This window comes from Panulirus ornatus, chromosome 71 (assembly GCF_036320965.1).
Source record: "Panulirus ornatus isolate Po-2019 chromosome 71, ASM3632096v1, whole genome shotgun sequence".
Taxonomy (NCBI): domain Eukaryota; kingdom Metazoa; phylum Arthropoda; class Malacostraca; order Decapoda; family Palinuridae; genus Panulirus; species Panulirus ornatus.
Genome location: NC_092294.1, coordinates 6,895,141 through 6,919,507, shown reverse-complemented (window position 1 = coordinate 6,919,507; position 24,367 = coordinate 6,895,141). Strand labels below are relative to the sequence as shown.

Genomic DNA, 24,367 nt, shown 5'->3' with positions numbered 1-24,367 from the left:
GACAGTAAAAAGAGTCCAGGTCTTTTGTTTCATTTTGTTATGTGACAACACTGATATCCGTTTTGTAATGGTTTAAGTGAATAATAATAATGATAATAATAATAATAACAATAGTAATAAAAATGATAATAATAATAATAATAATAATAATAATAATAATGATGATAATGATAATAATGATACTAATAATAATATTTTTTTTATTTATTTTATTATACTTTGTCGCTGTCTCCCGCGTTTGCGAGGTAGCGCAAGGAAACAGACGAAAGAAATGGCCCAACCCCCCCCCATACACATGTATATACATACGTCCGCACACGCAAATATACATATCTACACAGCTTTCCATGGTTTACCCCAGACGCTTCACATGCCTTGCTTCAATCCACTGACAGCACGTCAACCCCGGTACACCACATCGCTCCAATTCACTCTATTCCTTGCCCTCCTTTCACCCTCCTGCATGTTCAGGCCCCGATCACACAAAATCTTTTTCACTCCATCTTTCCACCTCCAATTTGGTCTCCCTCTTCTCCTTGTTCCCTCCACCTCCGACACATATATCCTCTTGGTCAATCTTTCCTCACTCATCCTCTCCATGTGCCCAAACCACTTCAAAACACCCTCTTCTGCTCTCTCAACCACGCTCTTTTTATTTCCACACATCTCTCTTACCCTTACGTTACTCACTCGATCAAACCACCTCACACCACACATTGTCCTCAAACATCTCATTTCCAGCACATCCATCCTCCTGCGCACAGCTCTATCCATAGCCCACGCCTCGCAACCATACAACATTGTTGGAACCACTATTCCTTCAAACATACCCATTTTTGCTTTCCGAGATAATGTTCTCGACTTCCACACATTTTTCAAGGCCCCCAGGATTTTCGCCCCCTCCCCCACCCTATGATCCACTTCCGCTTCCATGGTTCCATCCGCTGCCAGATCCACTCCCAGATATCTAAAACACTTCACTTCCTCCAGTTTCTCTCCATTCAAACTCACCTCCCAATTGACTTGACCCTCAACCCTACTGTACCTAATAACCTTGCTCTTATTCACATTTACTCTTAACTTTCTTCTTCCACACACTTTTCCAAACTCAGTCACCAGCTTCTGCAGTTTCTCACATGAATCAGCCACCAGCGCTGTATCATCAGCGAACAACAACTGACTCACTTCCCAAGCTCTCTCATCCCCAACAGACTTCATACTTGCCCCTCTTTCCAAAACTCTTGCATTCACCTCCCTAACAACCCCATCCATAAACAAATTAAACAACCATGGAGACATCACACACCCCTGCCGCAAACCTACATTCACTGAGAACCAATCACTTTCCTCTCTTCCTACACGTACACATGCCTTACATCCTCGATAAAAACTTTTCACTGCTTCTAACAACTTTCCTCCCACACCATATATTCTTAATACCTTCCACAGAGCATCTCTATCAACTCTATCATATGCCTTCTCCAGATCCATAAATGCTACATACAAATCCATTTGCTTTTCTAAGTATTTCTCACATACATTTTTCAAAGCAAACACCTGATCCACACATCCTCTACCACTTCTGAAACCACACTGCTCTTCCCCAATCTGATGCTCTGTACATGCCTTCACCCTCTCAATCAATACCCTCCCATATAATTTACCAGGAATACTCAACAAACTTATACCTCTGTAATTTGAGCACTCACTCTTATCATTATCATTACCATTATTATTATTATTATTATTATTATTATTATTATTATTATTATTATTATTATTATTATTATTATTATTGTTATTATCATTATTATTATTATTATTATTATTATTATTATCATTATTATTATTACTATTATTATTATTATTATTATTATTACTATTATTATTATCATTGATATTGTTATTATCATTATCATCATCATCATCATAGTGACCGACATGACACGGTCAAATAATATGCATCCATTAAGGCCATCTCGAGTGAAAGAAAAGGGTAAAGAGAAAGAAGATAATAAAGGTTCCGAAAGGGTTTGTAGGGTTGACTCTTACAGGATGGAAGTTTGTTATATGAAGAGGAAAAGACAGTAAAGTGAAGAGAATACCACAGCTTAGCTGCTCCACGTAAGAAAGTGTCATCATAACAACCTATCCTCGAGTGACCGCTCCCCACACGCTAGTTGTGAGGAACAGCAGCCAAACGCGTGCAACGGGTAAAGACCTGGTGGGTGGAGACACATACAAACAGTTCACGAGAACAGTGGTCAAAATAATATCTACAGGATAAAGAGAGAACAGCAACATGGCGGCGTGCGGAAAGAAAGAGTTGAAGAGTGTTAATGCCAGGAGAATTGATGACATGGAAAGCATCTGATGGCACTTTAGTTAACAGAGAGGTGGAGAATGAGCCACCCCACATGTGTGAGCAGTATTCCAGAGGTGGTGGATGAACCACGCCACAAGTGTGAAAATTATTCTAGAGGTTGAGGATGAACCACCCCATATGAATGAGAAGTATTCCAGAGGTGGATGATTAGCCACCCCACATGTATTAGCAAAATTCCAGTGGTGAAGGATAAGCCAACCCATTTGTGTGAGTAGTGTTTCAGAGGTGGAGGATGAGCCATCTCACATAAATGTGCAGTATCCAAAGGTGGAACATGAGCCATCCCAAATGTATGAGCAGTATTCCAGAGGTGGAGGATGAGCCACCCCACATGTCTAAGCAGTATTCCAAAGGCGGAGAATGAAGCACCCCAAACGTGTAAGCAATATTCCAGGGGTGGAGGATGAGCCACCCAACATGTGTGAACAGTATTCCAGAGGCGAAGGATGAGCCATACAACATTTGTGAGCAGTATCCAGACATGGCGGAAGAGCCACCCCACATATGTGAGCAATACTCCAGAGACGGAGGATTAGCCACCGAACATGTCTCAGCATTATTCCAGAGGTGGAGGCTGAGCCACCCCATATGAGTGAGCAGTATCCCAGAGGTGTAGGATGAGCAGCCTCACAAGTATGAGCAGTATTCCGGAGGTGGAGGAAGAGTTACCTCACATATGTGAGCAGTATTCCAGTGATGGAAGTTGAATCACCACATAAGTGTGAGAAATATTCCAGATGCAGAGAATGAACAACCCCACATGTGTGATCAGTTTTCCAGATGCGGAGGATGAGCCAACTCATATGTGTGAGCAGCCTTCAAGATGTGGAGGATGAGCTACTCCACATGTGTGTGCATTATTCCAGAGGTGGAGGATGATCCAAACCAAATATCTGAGCAGTATTATGGACGTGGAGAATGAGCCGTCACACAAGTGTGTGTGAAGAATTCCAGAGGTGGATGATGAGCCACCCCTCATGTATGAGTATCATTCCAAAGGTGGAGGATGAGCCACCCCTCATGTATGAGTATCATTCCAAAGGTGGAGGATGAGCCACCCAACATAAGTGAGCAGTATTCCAGAGGTGGAGGATGATCCAAACCAAATATCTGAGCAGTATTATGGAGGTGGATGATGAGCCACTCCTCATGTATGAGTATCATTCCAAAGGTGGAGGATGAGCCACCCAACATAAATGAGCGGTATTCCAGAGGTGCAGGATGAGCCGCTCTTCATGTGTGAGCAGAATTCCAGTGGGGAGGATGTGTAAGTAGTATTCCAGAGGAGAAAGATGAGTCGCAACACATGCGTTATCAGTATTCCAGAGGTGTGGGATAAGCCACCCCAATTGTGTGAGCAGTATTCTAGTGATCGAGCATGAACAACGCCAAATGTGTGAGCAATATTCCAGAGGTGGAGGAAGGGAAACCCACCAAGTGTGAACAGTATTCCAGAGGTGGGAGATGAGCCACCCTGAGGTGGAGGATGAGCCTTCCCATATGTGTGAGCATTATTCCTGCGGTGGAGGATGAACCATCCCATATCTGTGAGCAGTATACCAGAGGTGGAGAATGAGCCACCCCACATGTGAGAGCAGTACTCCAGAGGTAAAAGGTGAGCTTCCACACATTTGCCAGAGGTATTCTAGAGGTGGATGATGAACCACCCGACATGTGTGAGCAGCATCTCATTGGTGGATGGTGAGCCACCCCACATGTGTAAGTAGTATTCCTGAGGGGGAGAATAAACCATCCAACATGTGTTAGCAGTGTTCCAAAGGTGGACGATAAGCCAACCCATATGTGTGAGAAATATACCAGAGGTAGAGGATGAGCCACCCATACGTGTGGGCAGTATTCCATAGTTAGAATATGAGCCACCACACATGTATAGAAGTATTCCAGAGGCGCAGGATGAACCACCCCACATGTGTGAGCAGTATACCAGTGGTGGAGGATGAGCCATCCCACAATATGCGAGCAGTAGTCCAGAGGTGGAAGATGAGCCAACCCAAATGTTTGTGCAGTATTCCAGAAGTGGAGGATGAGTCACCTCACAAGTATGAGCAGTATTAAAGAGGTGGAGAATGAGCCACCCCATATGTGTGAGCAGTATTCAATAGGTAGAAGATAAGCTACCAGATATGTGTTAGGAGTATTCCAGAGGTGGAGGATGAACCACTCCACATATGTGAGCAGTATTCAAGAGGCGGAGGGTTAAGAATGAAACACCCCATATGTGTGAGCAATGCTCTAGAGGTGCTGGATGAGCCACCCCACATGTGTGAGCAGTATTCCAGAGGTGGAGGATTAGGCACCCCATCTGTGTAAGCAGTATTCCAGTCTGTATTCCAGGGGTGGAAGTCGAGCCACCCCATATGTTTGAGAAGTATTCCAGATCTGGAGGATAAGCCACCATACATATGTGAGAAGTATTCCAGAGGTGAATGATGAGACACCCCACATGTATGAGCAGTATTGCCGAGGTAGAAGGTGAACCACTCCACATATGTAAGCACTATTCCAGACGTGGAGGATGGGCCACCCCATATGTGTGGTTAATGATGAAGATGTTGAGGATGAGCCACCCCACATGTGTGAGCAGTATTTCAGAGGTGGAGAATGAACCACCCTCTTTGTGTAGGTAACATTCCAGAAATGGAGGATGAGCCACACCACACATTTAAGCTGTATTCCAGAGTTCGAGGATGAACCACTCCATATGCATGAGCAGTAGTCTAGAGATGGAAAATGAGCCAACCCACATGTGTGGGCAGTATTTCAAGAGGTAGATGGTGTGCCACACCATATATGAGAGCAGTATTCCAATTGTGGAGGATGAGTCAACCCATATGTGTGAATAGCATTTCAGAGGTGGCGCATGAGCCACCTCACATATGTGAGCATTACTCTTAAGGTGGAAGATGAGCCACCCCACATGTTTGAGTAGTATTCCAGAGGTAGAGGATGAGTTCCCCACATGCGTGAGTAATATTCCAGAGTTGGAGGATGAATCACCTCACATGTGTGACTAGTAATCCGGATGTAGATGATGCACCACCCGACATGTGTGAGCAGGATTCCAAAGTTGGAGGATGAGCCACCCGACATTTGTGAGCAGTATTCCATATGTGGAGGATGACCTACCCCACATTTGTGAACGGTATTCCAGAGGTGTATGATGAGCCATTCCACATATCTAAGCAGTATTTCAGAAGTGGAGGATGAGCCACCCTTCATATGTGAACAGAATTTCAGAGGTGGAGGATAAACCACTCTAAATGTGGGAGCAGTATTCTAGAGGTGAAGGATCAACCACCCATATCTTTGTGCAGTATTCCAAAGGTGAAGGATGAGCCACCCCACATGTTTGAACAATATTCAAGAGATGGAGATTGACCCACCCCACATGTGTGAGCAGTATTCCAGAGGTAAAGGGTGAGTCACTCCTATGTGAACAGTATTCCAGAGGTTGAGTCACTCCTATGTGAGCAGTATTCCAGGCATTTAGGATGAGCCACCCCATATGTGTGAGCAGTATTCCAGAGGTGAAGAATGTGCCACACCACTTATGTGAGAAGTATGCCAGAGGTAGAGAATGAGCCACCTCACCATGTCAGAACAGTATTCCAGAGGTGGAAGATGAGTCATTCCACGAGTCTGAGCAGTATTCCAGAGGTGGGGATGAACCTCCCCAAATATGTGAGCATTGCTCAAGAATAGGGGGATGGCCCAGTTCTTATGTGGGAGTAGTATTCCAGAGGTGGAGAATAGGCCTCCCCATATTTGTGACCAGTATACTAGAGGTGGAGGATTAGCCACTCCACATGTGTGAAAAGTATTCCAGAGATGGAAGATGAAGCACCCCACGTGTGTGAACAGTATTACAGATGTGGAGGATAAACCACCCCACATGTGTGAGCAGTATTATATAGGTGGATGATGAGCTACCTCATATGTGTCAGCAGTATTCCAGAAGTAAAGAATAAACCATTCCACATGTGTGAGCAGTATTGTAGAGGTAAAGGGTGAGCCACTCCACAGATGTGAGCAGTATTTCAGACGTGGAGGATGAGCCAACCCATAAGTTTCAGCAGTATTCTAGAGGTGGACGATGAGCCACCCCACATGTGTGAGCAGTATTCCAGAAGTGTAGGATGAACCATCCCACATGTGTGACCAGTATTCCAGAGGTGGAGGATGAACCATTCGCCATGTGTGACCAGTATTCTAACGGCGGAGGATAAACCACCATACATATGTAAGCAGGATTCCAGAAGTGGAGGATGAGGCACCGCTCTTGCGTCAGCAGTAATCCAGAAGTGGAGGATAAGACACCTCACATGTGTAAGCAGTATTGCAGAGGTAAAGGGTGAGCAACTCCACAATGTGAGCAGAATTCCAGGAGTGGAGAATGAGCCACCCATATGTGTGATTGAAATTGCAGAGATGGAGGATGAGCAGCACCTTTTGTGTGAGTAATATTCCAGATGTGGAGGATGAACCACTCCACATATGTGAGCAGTATTCAAGAGGTGGAGGGTTAAGGATGAAACACCCCATATGTGTGAGCAATGCTCTAGAGGTGCTGGATGAGCCACCCCACATGTGTGAGCAGTATTCCAGAGGTGGAGGATTAGGCACCCCATCTGTGTAAGCAGTATTCCAGTCTGTATTCCAGGGGTGGAAGTCGAGCCACCCCATATGTTTGAGAAGTATTCCAGATCTGGAGGATAAGCCACCATACATATGTGAGAAGTATTCCAAAGGTGAATTATGAGACACCCCACATGTATGAGCAGTATTGCCGAGGTAGAAGGTGAACCACTCCACATATGTAAGCACTATTCCAGACGTGGAGGATGGGCCACCCCATATGTGTGGTTAATGACGAAGATGTTGAGGATGAGGCACCCCACATGTGTGAGCAGTATTTCAGAGGTGGAGAATGAACTACCCTCTTTGTGTAGGTAGCATTCCAGAAATGGAGGATGAGCCACCCCACACATTTAAGCTGTATTCCAGAGTTCGAGGATGAACCACTCCATATGCATAAGCAGTAGTCTAGAGATGGAAAATGAGCCAACCCACATGTGTGGGCAGTATTTCAGAGGTAGATGGTGTGCCACACCATATATGAGAGCAGTATTCCAATTGTGGAGGATGAGTCAACCCATATGTGTGAATAGCATTTCAGAGGTGGCGCATGAGCCACCTCACATGTGTGAGCATTACTCCTAAGGTGGAGGATGAGCCACCCCACATGTTTGAGTAGTATTCCAGAGGTAGAGGATGAGTTCCCCACATGCGTGAGTAATATTCCAGAGTTGGAGGATGAATCACCTCACATGTGTGACGAGTAATCCAGATGTAGATGATGTGTGAGCAGGATTCCAAAGTTGGAGGATGAGCTACCCGACATTCGTGAGCAGTATTCCATATGTGGAGGATGACCTACCCCACATTTGTGAACGGTATTCCAGAGGTGTATGATGAGCCATTCCACATATCTAAGCAGTATTTCAGAAGTGGAGGATGAGCCACCCTTCATATGTGAACAGAATTTCAGAGGTGGAGGATGAACCACTCTAAATGTGGGAGCAGTATTCTAGAGGTGAAGGATCAACCACCCATATTTTTGTGCAGTATTCCAAAGGTGAAGGATGAGCCACCCCACATATTTGGACAATATTCAAGAGATGGAGATTGACCCACCCCACATGTGTGAGCAGTATTCCAGAGGTAAAGGGTGAGTCACTCCTATGTGAGCAGTATTCCAGAGGTTGAGTCACTCCTATGTGAGCAGTATTCCAGAGGTGGAGGATATGCCACACCACTTATGTGAGAAGTATGCCAGAGGTAGAGAATGAGCCACCTCACCATGTCAGAACAGTATTCCAGAGGTGGAAGATGAGTCATTCCACGAGTCTGAGCAATATTCCAGAGGTGGGGATGAACCTCCCCAAATATGTGAGCATTGCTCCAGAATAGGGGGATGACCCAGTTCTTATGTGGGAGTAGTATTCCAGAGGTGGAGAATAGGCCTCCCCGTATGTGTGAGCAGTATACTAGAGGTGGAGGATTAGCCACTCCACATGTGTGAAAAGTATTCCAGAGATGGAAGATGAAGCACCCCACGTGTGTGAACAGAATTACAGATGTGGAGGATAAACCACCCCACATGTGTGAGCAGTATTATATAGGTGGATGATGAGCTACCTCATATGTGTCAGCAGTATTCCAGAAGTAAAGAATAAACCATTCCACATGTGTGAGCAGTATTGTAGAGGTAAAGGGTGAGCCACTCCACAGATGTGAGCAGTATTTCAGACGTGGAGGATGAGCCAACCCATAAGTTTCAGCAGTATTCTAGAGGTGGACGATGAGCCACCCACATGTGTGAGCAGTATTCCAGAAGTGTAGGATGAACCATCCCACATGTGTGACCAGTATTCCAGAGGTGGAGGATGAACCATTCGGCATATGTGACCAGTATTCTAACGGCGGAGGATAAACCACCATACATATGTAAGCAGGATTCCAGAGGTAGAGGATGAGGCGCCGCACTTGCGTCAGCAGTAATCCAGAAGTGGAGGATAAGCCACCTCACATGTGTAAGCAGTATTGCAGCGGTAAAGGGTGAGCAACTCCACGATGTGAGCAGAATTCCAGGAGTGGAGAATGAGCCACCCATATGTGTGATTGAAATTGCAGAGATGGAGGATGAGCAGCACCTTTTGTGTGAGTAATATTCCAGACGCGGAGGATGAACCACTCCACATATCTAAGCAGTATTCCAGTGGTGCAGAATAAACCCATATGTGTGCGCAATATTCCAGAACTGGAAGATGATCCACCCAATACGTATGAGCAGTATTCCAAAGGTGGGGATGAGCCACCCCACATGTGTGAGAAGTATTCCAGAGATGGAAGATGAGCCATCCATATGTGTGAGCGGTATTTCAAAGGGGAATGAGCCACCCCACCTGTGTGAGCAGTATTCTAGGGGTGGAGGATGAGCCACCTCACATGTATGAGAAGTATTCCAGAAGTGGAAGATGTGCCACCCCATGTGTGTGAGCAGTATTCCATAGATGGAGGATGAGCCACCCTAGATATTTTAGAAGTATTCCAGATGTGGATGATGAGCTAACCCACATGTGTAAATAGTATTCCAGAGTTGGATAATGAGCCACCCCTTATTGTGTAATTAGTATTCCAGAGGTGAAGGATGAGCCACCCAACACATGTGAGCCATATTCAAGAGGTCGAGGATTAGCCACCCCATATGCGTGAGTAGTATTTCAGAGGTGGAAGAAGAGCCATCACACATATGTGAGCAGTATTCCAGAGTAGGAGGATTTGCCACCCCGTATGTGTGAGCAGTATTCCAGAGGTGAATGTTGAGCCACCCCAAGTGTGTGAGCAGTATTCCAGTAGTGGAAGATGAGCCACCACACATAAGTGAGAAGTATTCCAGAGGTGGAAGATGAATCAACCTACGTGTGTGATCTGCATTCCAGATATGGGGAATGAGCCACACCACATGGTTGAGCAGTATTCCGGAGGTGGATGACGAGCCATCGCTCATGTCTGACCAGTATTTCAGAGGTGGAGGATGAGGCACCCCTCATATATGAGCAGTATTCCAGATCTGGATGATGAGTCATCCAACATGTGTGACCAGTACTCCAGATGTAGATGATGAACCACCCCACATGTGTGAGCTGTATTCCAGATGTAGAGGATGAGCTACCCGGCATGTGTGAGCAGTATTCCAAAGGTGAAGGATGGGTCACCACACATGTGAGAGCAGTATTCTAGAGATAGATGATGACTCACCCCACATGTCTTAGCAGTATTCCAGTGAATGAGTCTGAGCTACCCCAAATGTCTGAGCAGTATTCCAGAGGTCTAGAGGATGAGCCATCCCACATATATGAGTAGTATTCCAGAGATTAAGTATAAGCCATCCCACTGCATATGTTTGAGCAGTATTCTTGGGGTGAAGGATGAGTAGCATAGCATAAGCAGGTGAGCCACTCCACATATGTGAGCAGTATTCCAGGTGATGATGAGCCGCCCCATATGTGTGATTAGTAATGCAGGTGTGAAGGATGAACCATCCTACATACGTGAGCAGTATTTAAGAGGTGGAGGATGAGCCACCCCTTATGTGTGAGTAGTATTCCAGAGGTGGAGGATGAGCCACCCCACACATGTTAGCCGCATTCCAGAGTCGAGGATGAACCACCTTATATGCATGAACAGTCTTCCAGAAGTAGAGAATAAGCCATCCCACAAGTGTGGGCAGTAGTCCAGAGGTAGAAGGTGTGCCACATATGATATGAGAGAATTATTCCAAGGGTGGAGGATAAGCCACCCCATATGTGTGAACAGTATTCCAGAGGTGGAGGAAGAGCCTTCCCACAAGTGTGGGCAGTATTCCAAAGGTAGAAGATGTGCCACACCACATTTAAGAACAGTATTCCAAGGGTGGAAGATGAGCCACTCCGTATGTGTGAACAGAGGTGGAGGATGAGCAAACCCAAATGTGTGAGTAGTATTCCAGAGGCAGATGATGAGCAACCCACACATGTTAGAAGTACTACAGAAATCGCAGATGAGTTCTCACATATGCGTGAGCAGTAGTCCAGGGGTGGAGGATGAATCATCCCACGTGTGACTAGCATTCCAGATGTAGTTGATGTAACACCCGACATATGTGAGCAGTATTCCAAAGGTGGAGGATGAACTACCCCACAGAAGTGAGCAGTATTCCATATGTGGAGGATGAGATACCCCACATGTGTATTCCAGAGGTGTATTCCAAAGGTGAATGATGATCCATCCCACAAATTTAGGCAGTATTTCAAAAGTGGAGGATAAGCCCCGCCTCATGTGTGGACAGTATTCCAGAAGCGAAGGATGAAGCAGTATGCTAGAGGTGTAGGATCAGCCACCCATATCTGTGTGCAGTATTCCAGGGGTGAAGCATGAGCCACCCCCATATGTGTGAGCGATATTGCAGAGGTAAAGGGTGAGCCACTCCACATATTTGAGCAGATTTCTAGGCATGGAGAATGAACCACCCCTTGTGTGCGATTAGTAATGCAGATGTGGAGAATAAGCCACCCCACATGTGTGAGCAGTATTCCAGAGGTGGAGGATGAGCCACCCCTTATGTGTGAATAGCATTCCAGAGGAGGAGGAGCCACCCCACAAATGCGAGCCTTATTCCAGAGGTCGAAGATGAGCCACCACTCATGTATGAACAGTATTCCAGAGGTGGAGGATGAACTACTCCACATGTTTGAGCAGTATTCTAGAGGTGAATGATCAGCCACCCATATATTGGGGGCAGTATTCCAGAGATGAAAGGTAAGCCACCTCACATGTGTGAGCAGTATTCTAGACGTGGAGATTGACCCAATCCACATGTGTGAGCAGTATTCCAGAGGTAGAGGGTGGGTCACTCCACATATGTGAACAGTGTTACAGGCGTTGGAGGATGAGCCACCCCATATGTGTCAGCAGTATTTCACAGGTGAAAGAAGAGCCACCCGATATGTGTGACCAGTATTCCAGAGGTGGAGGATCATGCACCACTCATGTGTGAGCAGTATCCCAGAAGTGTACGATGAACCATCCACATGTGAGACCAGTATTCCAGAGGTGGAGGATGAACCACCCCACATGTTTGAGCAGCATTTCAACGGCGGAGAATAAGCCACCATACATATGTGAGCAGTATTCCAAAGGTGGAGGATGAGCCACCCCACTTGTGACAGCAATAATCCAGACTTGGAGGATTAGCCACCCCACATGTGTGAGCAGTATTGCAGAGGTAGACGGTGAGCAACTTCACAATGTGAGCAGCATTCCAGGCGTAGAGGATGAACCACCACATTGGTGTGATTAGAATTGCAGAGGTGGAGGATGAGCCACCCGTTATGTGTGAGTAGCATTTCAGAGTTGGAGGATGAGCTACTCCACATATGTGAGACGTATTCCAGAGGTAAAGGGTGAGCCACTCCACATATTTGAGCAGTATTCCAGTGGTGGAGGATAAACCACCCCATATGTGTGAACAGTGTTCCAGAGGTGGAAGATCAGCCACTCCATATGTATGAGCAGTATTCAAAAGGTGGGGATGAGCCATCTCATATGTATGAGAAGTATTCTAAAGGTGGAAGATGAGCCATCCCATATATGTGAGCAGTATTCCAAAGGGAGATAAGCTACCTCACCTATGTGGGCAGTATTCTAGGGATAAGGATGAGCCCTCACACATATAGGAGCAGTATTCTAGAGGTGGAGGATGACCCACACCATATGTGTGAGCAGCATTCCATAGGTGGAGGATGAGCCATCCCTTATGTGTGAGTAGTATTACAAAGGTGGCGGATGAGCCACCTTACTTATGCGAGCAGTATTCCAGAGGTCGAGGATGAGTTACCTCATATGCGTGAGCAGTATTCCAGAGGTGGAGGATGAGTTAACCCAAGTGTGTGAGAAGTATTCCAAAAGTGGAAGATGAACCACCCCATATGTATGAACAATATTTCAAAAATGAGTTATGAGCCACCCGTATGTGAGTAAGATTCCATAGGTTGAGGATAAGCCACCCCACATGAATGAGATGTATTCCAGAGGTGGAAGCTGAACCACCCCACATGTGAGAGCAGTATTTCAGATGTGGAGGATGAGCCACACCACCTCTGTGAGCAGTATTCTAAGGGTGGAGGATGAGCCACCGTATATGTGTGAGCGGTATTCCAGAGGTGGAGGACAAGCCAACACACATGTGTGAACAGTATTCCAAAGGTTCAAGATTAGCCACCACACGTGTGTGAATAATATTCCAGAGGTGGATGATGAGTCCCGCCACATTTGTTACCAGAATTCCGGAAGTAGAGCATGAACAACCCCTCATGTGTGAACAGCATTCCAAAGGTGAAGGATGAACCGCCACACATATATGAGAAGTATTCTAGATGTGAAAGATGAACCACCCAACATGTGTCAGAAGCATTCCAGAGGTGGAGTATGAGATACCCCACATGGTTGAGCAGTATTCCGGATGTGGAAGATGAGCCATCGCACATGTCTGAGCAGTATTTCAGAGGAGGAGGATAAGCCACCCCTCATGTGCGAACAATGATCCAGAGGTGGAGGATGAATCACCCCACAAACGGAACCAGTATACCAGATGTAGATGATGAACCACCCAAAGTGTAAGCAGTATCCCATACATGGAGGATGAGCCAACCCAAACATGTGAACAATATTACAGGCGTGGAGGATGAGCCAACCCATATGTGTGAGTAGTATTCCACAGGTGGAAGAAGAGTCACCCCACATGTCTGACCAGTGTTCCATAGGTGGAGGATGATGCACTCCTCATGCGTAAGCAGTATTCCAGAAGTGTGGGATGAACCACCCCACATGTGTGACCAATATTCCAGAGGTGGAGGATGAATCACCCCACATGTTTGAGCAGTATTCCAACGGCGGAGGATAAGCCACCACTCATATGTAAGCAGTAATCCAGAGGTGGAGGATGAGCCACCCCACATGTGTGAGTAGTATTGCAGAGGTAGAGAGTGAATAACTCCACAATGTGGCAGTATTCCAGGCGTGGAGGATGAGCCACCACATATGTATAATTAGAATTGCAGAGGTGAAAGATGAGCCACCCTTTATGCGTGAGTAGTGTTCCAGAGGTGGAGGATGAGCCATTCTATATATGTGAGAGGTATTGAAGAGGTAGACGATGAACCACTTCAAATATTTGAGCAGATTTCCAGGGTTGGAGGATAAACCACCCCATACGTGTGAGCAGTATCCCAGAGGTGGAAGATTAGCCATCCCATATGTATAAGCAGTATTCAAAAGGTGGGGATGAGCTATTGCACATATGTGAGAAGTATTCTAAAGGCGGAAGATGATCCACCCCATATGTGTGAGCACTATTTCAAAGGGGGATGAGCTACCTCACATGTGTGAACAGTATTCTAGAGGTGAGGATGAACCACCACCATATAGGAGCAGTATTCTAGAGGTGGAGGATGGGCCACCCCATATGTGTGAGCAGTATTCCATAGGTAGAGGATAAGCCACCCCAAAAGTTTTAGAAGTATTCTAGAGGTAGATGATGAACCAACCCATTTGTGTGAACAATATTCTAGAGCTGTAAGATGAGCCACCCCGTATGTGTGATTGGTATTCCATAGGTGGAGGATGAGCCACCTCACACATGTGGGCCGTATTTCAGAGGTCGAGGATGGGCCACCCCCTATGCGTGAATAGTATTCCAGAGGTGGAAGAAGAGCCACCCCACATATGCGAGCAGTATTCTGGAGTAGGAGGGTTTACCACCCCACATGTGTGAGCAGTATTCCAGAGGTGGAGGATGAGCCACCCCTTATGTGTGAGTAGTATTCAAAAGGTGGAGGATGAGCCACCTTACACATGTGAGCAGTATTCCAGAGGTCGAGGATGAGTTACCCCATATGCGTGAGCAGTATTCCAGAGGTGGAGGATGAATCACACCACATGTGTGAGAAGTATTCGAAAAGTGGTAGATGAGCCAGCCCATAGTGTAAGCAATATTCCAAAAATGAGGTATGAACCATCCCACATGTATTCTAAAGTTTCAAGATGAGTCACCGCAAATGTGTGAGTAATATTCCAAAGGTGGATGATGAGTCCCACCACATGTGTCACCAGAATTTCGGAAGTAGAGCATGAACCACCCCTCATGTGTGAGCAGTATTCCAAAAGTGAAGGATGAGCCACCAAACATATGTGAGAAGTATTCTAAATGTGATAGACAAACCACCACACATTTGTGAAAAGTATTCCAAAGGTGGAGTGTGAGATACCCCACATGGTTGAGCAGTATTCCGGATGTGGAAGATGAGCCATCGCATATATCTGAGCAGTATTTCAGAGGAGGAGGATGAGCCGCCCCTCATGTGTGAGTAGTAATCTAGAGGTGGAGGATGAATCACCCCACATATGGGACCAATATTCCAGATGTAGATGACGAACCTCCCGAAGTGTAAGCAGTATTCCAAAAGTGGAAATGAGCCAACCCACATATGTGAGCAGTATTCCAGATGTGGAGCATAAGCCATTTCACAAATGTCAGAAGTTGAGCAGCATTCTGGGGGTTAAAGATGAGACATCGCACGTATCTGAGAAGCATTTCAGAGGTAGAGGATGAGCCTCCTCACACGTGTGACCAGCATTCCAGATTAGATGAACTTGCGACATATTTGAGTGATATTTCAAAGGTGAGCATTATACCATATGTGGAGGATGAGCAACCCAAATGTGTCAACAGTATGCCAGTGGTGGATGATGAGCTATTCCACATATTTAAGCAGTATTTCAGAAGTGGAGGATGAGCCAATCCTCATGTGTGAGCAGTATTCCAGAGGTGGAGGATGAATCACCCTACATATATGTGGCCAGTATTCCAGATGTAGATGATGAACCACCCAAAGTGTGTGAGCAGTATTCCAGGAGAGGAAGATGAGCCGCCCCATATGTGTGAGAAGTATTCCACATGTGGAGTATGAGATACCCTACATAGTTGAGCAGTATTCTGGAGGTGAAAGATGAGCCACCACACGTATCTGAGCAGTATTTCAGAGGTGGAGGATGAGCCGCCTCTCATGTGTAAGCAGTATTCCAGAGGTGGAGGATTAATCACCTCACATGTGTGACCAGCATTCCAGATTTAGATAATGAACATCCGACGTGACTAAGCAATATTTCAAAGGTGGAGGACGAGCTTCCCCACATATATGAGCATTATTCCATATGTGCAGGATGAACGACCCAACATATGTCAACAGTATTCCAGCGGTGGATCATCAGCTATCCCACATATCTAAGCAGTATTTCAGAGGTGGAGGATGAATCACCCTACATATATGTGACCAGTATTCCAGATGTAGATAATAAACCACCCGACATGTGTGAGCAGTATTCCAGATGAGAAGGATGAGCCACCGCACATGTGTGAGAAGTATTCAAAGGGTGGAGTATGAGATACCCCACATGTCTGAGCAGTATTTCAGAGGTGGAGGATGAACCGCCTCTCATGTGTGAACAGTATTCCTGAAGTGGGGGATAAATCATCCCACATATGTGAGCAGTATTCCAGATGTGGATGTTGAACCACCCAACATGTTCGAGCCGTATTCCAAAGGTTGAGTCCCCACATATGAAAGCAGTATTCCATATGTGGAGGATGAGCTACCCCACATGTATGAACAGTATTCCCGAGGTGGATGATAAGCATTCCATATCTAAGCAGTGTTTCAGAAGTGGAGGATGAGCCTCCCCTCATGTGTGAAAAGTATTCCAAAATTGGAGGATGAACCACTCCACATGTATGAGCAGTATTCTATAGGTGAAGGATAAGCCAACCATATGTGTGCAGTATTCCAGAGGTGAAGGATGAGCCATCCCACATGTGTGAGCAATATTCCAGAGGTGATGGTGAGACACTCCACATATGTGAGCAGTATTCCAGGCGTTGGAGGATGAGCCAAACTATATGTGTGAACAGTATTCCAGATGTGTAGAATGAGCCACCTCACTTATGTGAGAAGTATTGCGGAGGTGTAGAATGAAGATGTGGGGGATGAGACACCCCACAGGTGTGAGCAGTACTCCAGAAGAGTGAGATGACTCACCTCATATGTGGGGGTAGTACTCAGAGGTGAAGAATAGGAAACCCCATTTGTGTGAGGTGTATTCTATAGGTGGAGATGAAACAACACACATGTGTGAGTAGCATTCCAGAGGTGGAGGATAAGCCACGTCATCCGCATGAGCAGGATTCCAGATGTGCAGGATGAGTCACCACACATGTGTAAACTGTGTTCCAGTGATGGATGTTGAGCCACCCCAAATGTGTGAGTAGTGTTCCAGAGGTGGAGGATGATCCACCACACATGTGAGAAGTATTCCAGAGGCGGAGGATGAACCAATCTACAAGTGTGATCACTTCAAGATATGGAGGGATGAGCCAAACAACATGGTTGAGCAGTATTCCTAAGGTGAATGATTATGATGCACACCTCAGGTGTTAGCAGTATTCCAAATGTGGGAGATAAGCCACCCCATATGTGTAAGCAGTATTTCAAAGGTGAGGAATGAGCCACCAAACATGTGAGAGCAGTATTCCAGATATGGAGGATGACTCATACCACATGTCTTACAAGTATTCCAGAGGTGGAGTATGAGCTATCCTAAGTGTCTAAGCAGTATTTTAGAGGTGGAGGATGAACCACCCCACATATCTGAGTAGTATTCCAAAGTTGGAGAATGAGCCGCCCTACAAGTGTGAGCAGTATTCTGAGGTGAAGGATAAGACACCCAACATTTGTGAGCAGTATTGCAGAGTTTGAGGGTGAGCCACTCCACATATGTGAGCAGTATTCAAGGCGCTGCGGATGAGCCACCCTAAATTTGTGATTAGTAATGCAGATGTTGTGGAAGATCACTTAACATGTGTTAGCAGTATTCCAGAGGTGGAGGATAAGCCAACCAACACATGTGAGCCGAATTATAGAGATCAAGAATGAGCCACCACATATGCGTGAGCAGTATTCCAGAGGTGGAGGATTTACCACTCTGTATGAGTGAGTAGTATTCCAGAGGTGGAGGATGAGCCACTCAATATATGTGAGTAGTGTTCCAAAGGTGGAGGAAAAACCATCTCACACATGTGGGCAGTATTCCAGAGGTCGAGGATGAGTTACCCCATATATTCCAAAGGTAGAGCATGAACCACCCCACATGTGTGAGAAGTATTCCAGAGATGGAAGATGAGCCACCACATATGTGTGAGCAGTAATCCAAAGGTCGGGTATGAGCCACCCCACCCGCGTGAGCAGTATTCCAGAGGTTGAGGGTAACCCAACTCACATGTGTGAGAAGTATTCCAATTTTGCAGAATGAGCCACACCACCTAGGTGAGCACCGAAGAGAGCCACCCCACATATATGAGCAGTATTCCAGAGGTGAAGGATAAGCCACCCCATATGTGGGAACAGTATTCAAGAGGTGGAGAATGAGCCACCGCATATGTGTGAACAGTATTCCAAAAGTAGACGATAAGCCTCCCTACATGTGTGAGCAGAATTCTGGAGGTTGAAGATGAGCCACCACACAGGTGTGAGCAATATTCCAGGGGTGGACGATGAGTTCCAACATATGTATGACCAGATTCCGGAAGTAGAGCATGAACCACTCCTCATGCGTGAGCAGTATTCCAAAGATGGAGGATGAGCCACCTCACATATGTGAGCAGTATTCCAGATATAGAGGATGAGTCATCCAACATGTGTGAGAAGTATTCCATAGGTGAAGTATGAGATACCCCACATGTCTGAGCAGTATTCAGAGGTGGAGGATCTGCCGCCCTTCATGTGTGAGCAGTATTCCAGAAGTGGAGGATGAATCACCCATGTGTGACCAATATTCCAGATATAGATGATGAGCTACCCGACATGTGTGAGCAGTATTCCAAAGTTGGAAGATGAGCTACCCACATAAGTGCGCAGTATTCCTATGTGGAGGAGAAGCTAACCCACATCTGTGAATAATATTCTAGAGGTGGATGATGAGCCATCCCACATATTTAAGCAGTATTTCAGAAGTGTAGGATGTGCCATCCCTCATGTGTGAACAGTATTCCAGAGGTTGAGCATAAACCCCTTCACATGTGTGAGCGGTATTCTAAAGGTGAAGGATCAGCCACCCAAACACATGTGAGCCGAATTATAGAGATCAAGAATGAGCCACCACATATGCGTGAGCAGTATTCCAGAGGTGGAGTTTACCACTCTGTATGAGTGAGGAGTATTTCAGAGGTGAAGGATGAGCCACACCTCATATGTGAACAGCATCCCAGAGGTGGAGAATGAACACTCCACATGTGTGAGCAGTATTCTAGAGATGAGGCATCAGCCACCCATATCTCTGTGCAGTATTCAGAGGTGGAATTTGACCCACCCCATATATGTGAGCAGTATTCCAGAGGTAGAGGGTGAATCACTTCACATATCTGTGTTGTTCCAAGCGTTATAGGATGAGCCACCCCATATATGTGTGCAATATTCCAGTGGCGGAGCATGAGCCACCCTACTTATATGAGAAGTATTCCGAAGTTGGAGAATTGGCCATCCCACATGTCTGAGCAGTATTTCAGTGGTGGGGGATGAGCCACCCCACATGTGTGAGCAGAACTCCCAAAGTTGTGGATAACCCACCTCAAGTATGGGAGTAGTATTCCAGAGGTGGAGAATGAGCCACCCCATACGTATGAGCTGTATTCTAGAGGTAGAGGATGAGACAACCCACATGTGTGATTAGTATTCCAGAGGTGGATGATGAGCCACCCCATTCGTATAAGCAGCATTCCAGAGGTGCACGATGAACCACCACACATGTGTGAACTATATTCCAGAGGTGGATTTTGAGCCAACCCTTATGTGTGAGCAGTGTTCCAGAGGTGGAGGATGTGCCATCCCACATGTGTCAGCAGTATTCCAGAGGAAGAGCGTCAGCCACTCCACATACGAGACCAGTATTCCAGGGGTGAAGGATGAGCCGCCCCATATGTGTGAGCAGTATTCCAGAGGTGAAGGATGAGCCAACGCACGTGTGATCAGTATTCCAGAAGTGAAGGATGAGCCACCCCTTTTGTGTGAGTAGTATTCCAGATGTGGAGAATGAGCGACCCGCACATGTGAGCGTTGTTTCAGAGGTCGAAGATGAGTTCTCCATATGCGTGAGCAGTATTCTAGATGTGGCCGATATGCCATCCAACATGCGTGAAAAGTATTCCAGAGGTGGAAGATGAACGGTATTTTAGAAGTGGAGATTGACCCACCCTAATTATGTGAGTAGTATTCCATAGGTGGAGGAAGAGCCACTCCATATGTATGAACAGTATTCCAGAGGTGCAGGATGAGCCACCTCATATGTGTGGCCAGTATTCCATAGGTCGAGTGTCAGATGTCCCACATGTCTGAGCAGTATTCAGAGGTGGTGGATGAACCGCAGCATTCCAGAAGTGGTGGATGATCACCCACCAGTATTCCAGATGTAGATGACGAACCACCCGACATGTATGAGCAGTATTCCAAAGGTGGAGGATGAGTCATCCCACATATGTAAGCAGTATTCCATATGTGGAGGACGAGCCACCCCACATATGTGAACAGTATTCCAGAGGTGGATCATGAACCATCCCACATATCTAAGCAGTATTTCAGAAGTGGAGGATAAGCCACCCCTCATTGGTGAACAGTATTCCAGAGGCGAAGAATGAACCATTCCACATGTGTGAGCAGTATCCTGAGGTGAAGTATCAGTCACCCATATCTCTTTGCAGCATTCCAATTTTTTCAGAGGTGAAGGATGAGCCTCCCCAAATACACCCACCAGTATTCCAGATGTAGATGACGAACCACCCGACATGCATGAGCAGTATCCCAGAGGTAGAGATTGACCCACCCCACATGTGTGAGCAGCATTCCAGAGGTAGAGGGTGAGTCAATCCATATATGTGAGCAGTGTTCCAGGCGTTGGAGGATGAGCCAACCAATATATACGAGCAATATTCCAGTGGTGGAGGTTGAGCCACCCCACTTAAGTGAGAAGTATTCCAGAGTTGGAAAATTAACCACCCAACATGTCTGAGCAGTATTCCAGAGATATAAGATGAGCCATCCCACGTGTCTGAGCAGTATTGCAGAGGTGGAGATTGAGCAGTATTCTACAGGTGGAGGATGAGACAACCCACATGTGAGTATAGTATACCAGAAGTGGGGGATGAGCCACCCCATCTGTATAAGCAGAATTCCAGAGGTGTAGGATGTGCCACCACACGTGTGAACTATATTCCACAGGTGAATGTTGAGCCAACACCTATATGTGAGCATTATTCCGGAGGTGATGGATGAGCCACAACACATATGTGAGAAGTATTCCAGTGGTGGAGGATGAACCAATCCACATGCGTGATCAATATTCCAAATATGGAGGATAAGCAAGATCACATGGTTGAGCAGTATACCGAATGTGGATGATGAGCCATCGCACATGTCTGAGCAGTATTTCAGAGGTGGATGGTGAGGCACCCATATGTTTTGACCAGTATTCCAGATGTAGAGAATGAACAACGCCACATGTGTGAGCAGATGTGGAGGATGAGCCACCATAAATGTGTGAGCAGCATTCCTAAGGTGAAGGATGAACCACCTTACATGTGGGAGTAGTATTCCAGAGATGGAGGATGACTCATCCCACATGTCTTGATAGTATTCCATAGGTGAAGTATGAGCCATTCCAAATATCTGAGCAGCATTTCAGAGGTGGAGGATGAGCCACCCCACATGTGTGAGTAGTATTCCAGATGTGGAGGATGATCCATCGCAAATGTGTGAGGAGTATTGCAGAGGTGGATGATGAGCCACCCCACATGTCTGAGCAGTATTCCAGAGTAGGGAGTTGAGCCACCCCACACGTTTTAACAGTATTCCAGAGGTATGAGATGAGCCACACTCAGTGTGTGAGTAGTAGTCCAGACGTGGAGGATGGGCCACTCCTTATGTATGAGCAGTATTCTAGAGTTTGGGAATGAGCCATCCCACGTGTCAGACCAATAATCCAGAGCAGGAGAATTAGTCACTCCACATATGTGAGCATTATTCCAGAGATGAAAGGATGAGCCATCCCACATGTGTGGGCAGTATTCCAGAGCTGGAGGATGAGCCAAACCACATGTGTGAGCAAAATTCCTGAAGTGGATCGTGAGGTAACCCAAATGCGTGAGCAGTATTCCAGAGGTTGAGGATGTACAACCTTCATGTCTGATCAGTATTCAGGAGGTTGAGAATGAGCCACTCCAAATGTATGAGCAGTATTTCAAGGGTGGGGGATGAGCCAACTCTCGTGTCTGAGCAGTATTTCAGAGATGAAGGATGAATGAACCTAAATGTATGAGCAGTAATCCAGAGATGGAATATGAACAACATTATATGTCTGAGCAATGTTCCAGAGGATAATAATTAACCACTCTTTACGTTTGAACAGTATTCGAAAGGTGGAGGATAAGCCGCTCCACGTATAAGAGCAGTATTACAGAGGTGAAAGATTATCCAGCCTAAGTGTGTGAGCAGTATTCCAGAAGTGGAGTATGAGCCATTCCACGTGTGGGAGCAGTATTCGAAAGGTAGAGGATTAGCATCCCCATATGTACGAGAAGTATTCTAGTGGTGAAGGATAAGCTGACCTAAATGTGCGAGCCGTATTCCAGAAGTGGATGATGAGCAACCCCACGTGACTTAGCAGCATTCCAGAGGTAGAGAATGAGCCACCGCACATGTGTAAGTAGTATTCCAGACATGGAAGATGAGCTACAACACATGTGTGAGAAGTATTATAGAAGTGGAGAATGAACCATCCCATATGTGTGAGTATTATTCCAAATGTGGAAGTCGAGCCTTCCAACATGTTTGAGCAGTTTTCCAGAAGTGGAGGATGAGCCAACCAACATGTTTGAGCTCTATTTGAGAGTTAGAGGATGGTCCACCCCACATGTCTGAGCAGTATTCCAATGTGGAGGACAAGCCAACAATTATGTGTGAGAAGTATTCCAAAGGTGAAAGATGAACTACCCCACTTATGTGAGCAGTATTGAAAAGGTGGATATGATCCACCCAATATGTGAGCAATATTCCAGAGGTAAAGGATGACCCACTCCAAACGCGTGAGAAATATGCCATAAATGGAAGATGAGAAACCCTACATCAGTGCCCAGCATTCTAGAGTAAAAGATGAGCCACCCTACATGTGTGAGCAGTATTCCAAAGGTAGAGTTTGCGCCACCCCATTTGTGTGAGCATTATTCCAGAGCTTGTGGATGAACCACCTCATATGTGTGAGTATTATTCCAGAGGTTTTGGATGAGCCACCCTACAAGTGTGAGCAGTATTCCAGAGGTGGATGATGAGCCACCCCACATGTGTGTGCAGTATTCCCGAGGTGGAAGATGAGCCACCCTATATGTGTGAGCAGTATTCCAGAGGAAGAGGGTATGCCACTAAATATATGTAAGCAGTACTTCGTATGTGGAGGATAAGCCACCCCATATGTGTGATTAGTATTGCAGAGGTGCAATATCAGCAAGTCCATATATGTGAGCAGTATTCCAGAGATGGATGATAAGCCACACATACATGGGTGAATAGTATTCCAGAGGTGGAGTATAAGCCACCTCAAACATGTGAGCCGCATCTTAGATGTCGAGGATGAGCCAACATATATGCGTGAGCAGTAGTCCAGAGGTGAATGATGAGCCAACCCACATGTGTGAGCAGTGTTCCAGAGGTAGAGGGAAGCCACTCCACAAACGTGAGCAGTATTCCAGAGGTGGAGGATGAGCCACGCACATATGTGAAAAGTGTTCCAGAGGTGGAAGATGAGCCACTCTATATGTGTGAGTAGTATTCCAAAGGTGGAAGATGAGCCACCCAACAAGCATGAGTAGTATTCCCAAGGCGGATGATAATCCACCCTTGATGTGTGAGCAGTACTCCAGAGGTGGAGGATGAGCCACCCCAAATGTATGAGCAGTATTCCAGAGGTGAAGGATGAGCCATACGCATATGTTAACAGTATTCCAGAGGCTGAGGATGAACCACCCGATATGTCAGTAGTATACCAGAAGTGGAGGACGAGGCAACCCACATGTGTGAGCAGTATCCCAGTGGCGGAGGATGATCCACCACACATGTGTGAGCAGCATTCCACAGATGGAGAATGAACAACCCCACATGTGTGAGCAGTATTCCAGAGATGGAGGATGACACACCCCTAATGTGCAAGTAGTATTCTGGAGGTGGAGGATGAACCAAACAACACATTTGAACAGTATTCCAGAGTTCG

The 24,367-nt window shown here is 46.1% G+C and overlaps 1 protein-coding gene across 2 annotated transcripts in view; it reads right to left on the bottom strand.

Annotated features, from left to right (window-relative positions):
- The window catches only part of LOC139747975 (uncharacterized), a 135,310-nt gene that overhangs the window by 58,169 nt on the left and 52,774 nt on the right, over positions 1 to 24,367 (bottom strand). The window lies entirely within an intron of this gene.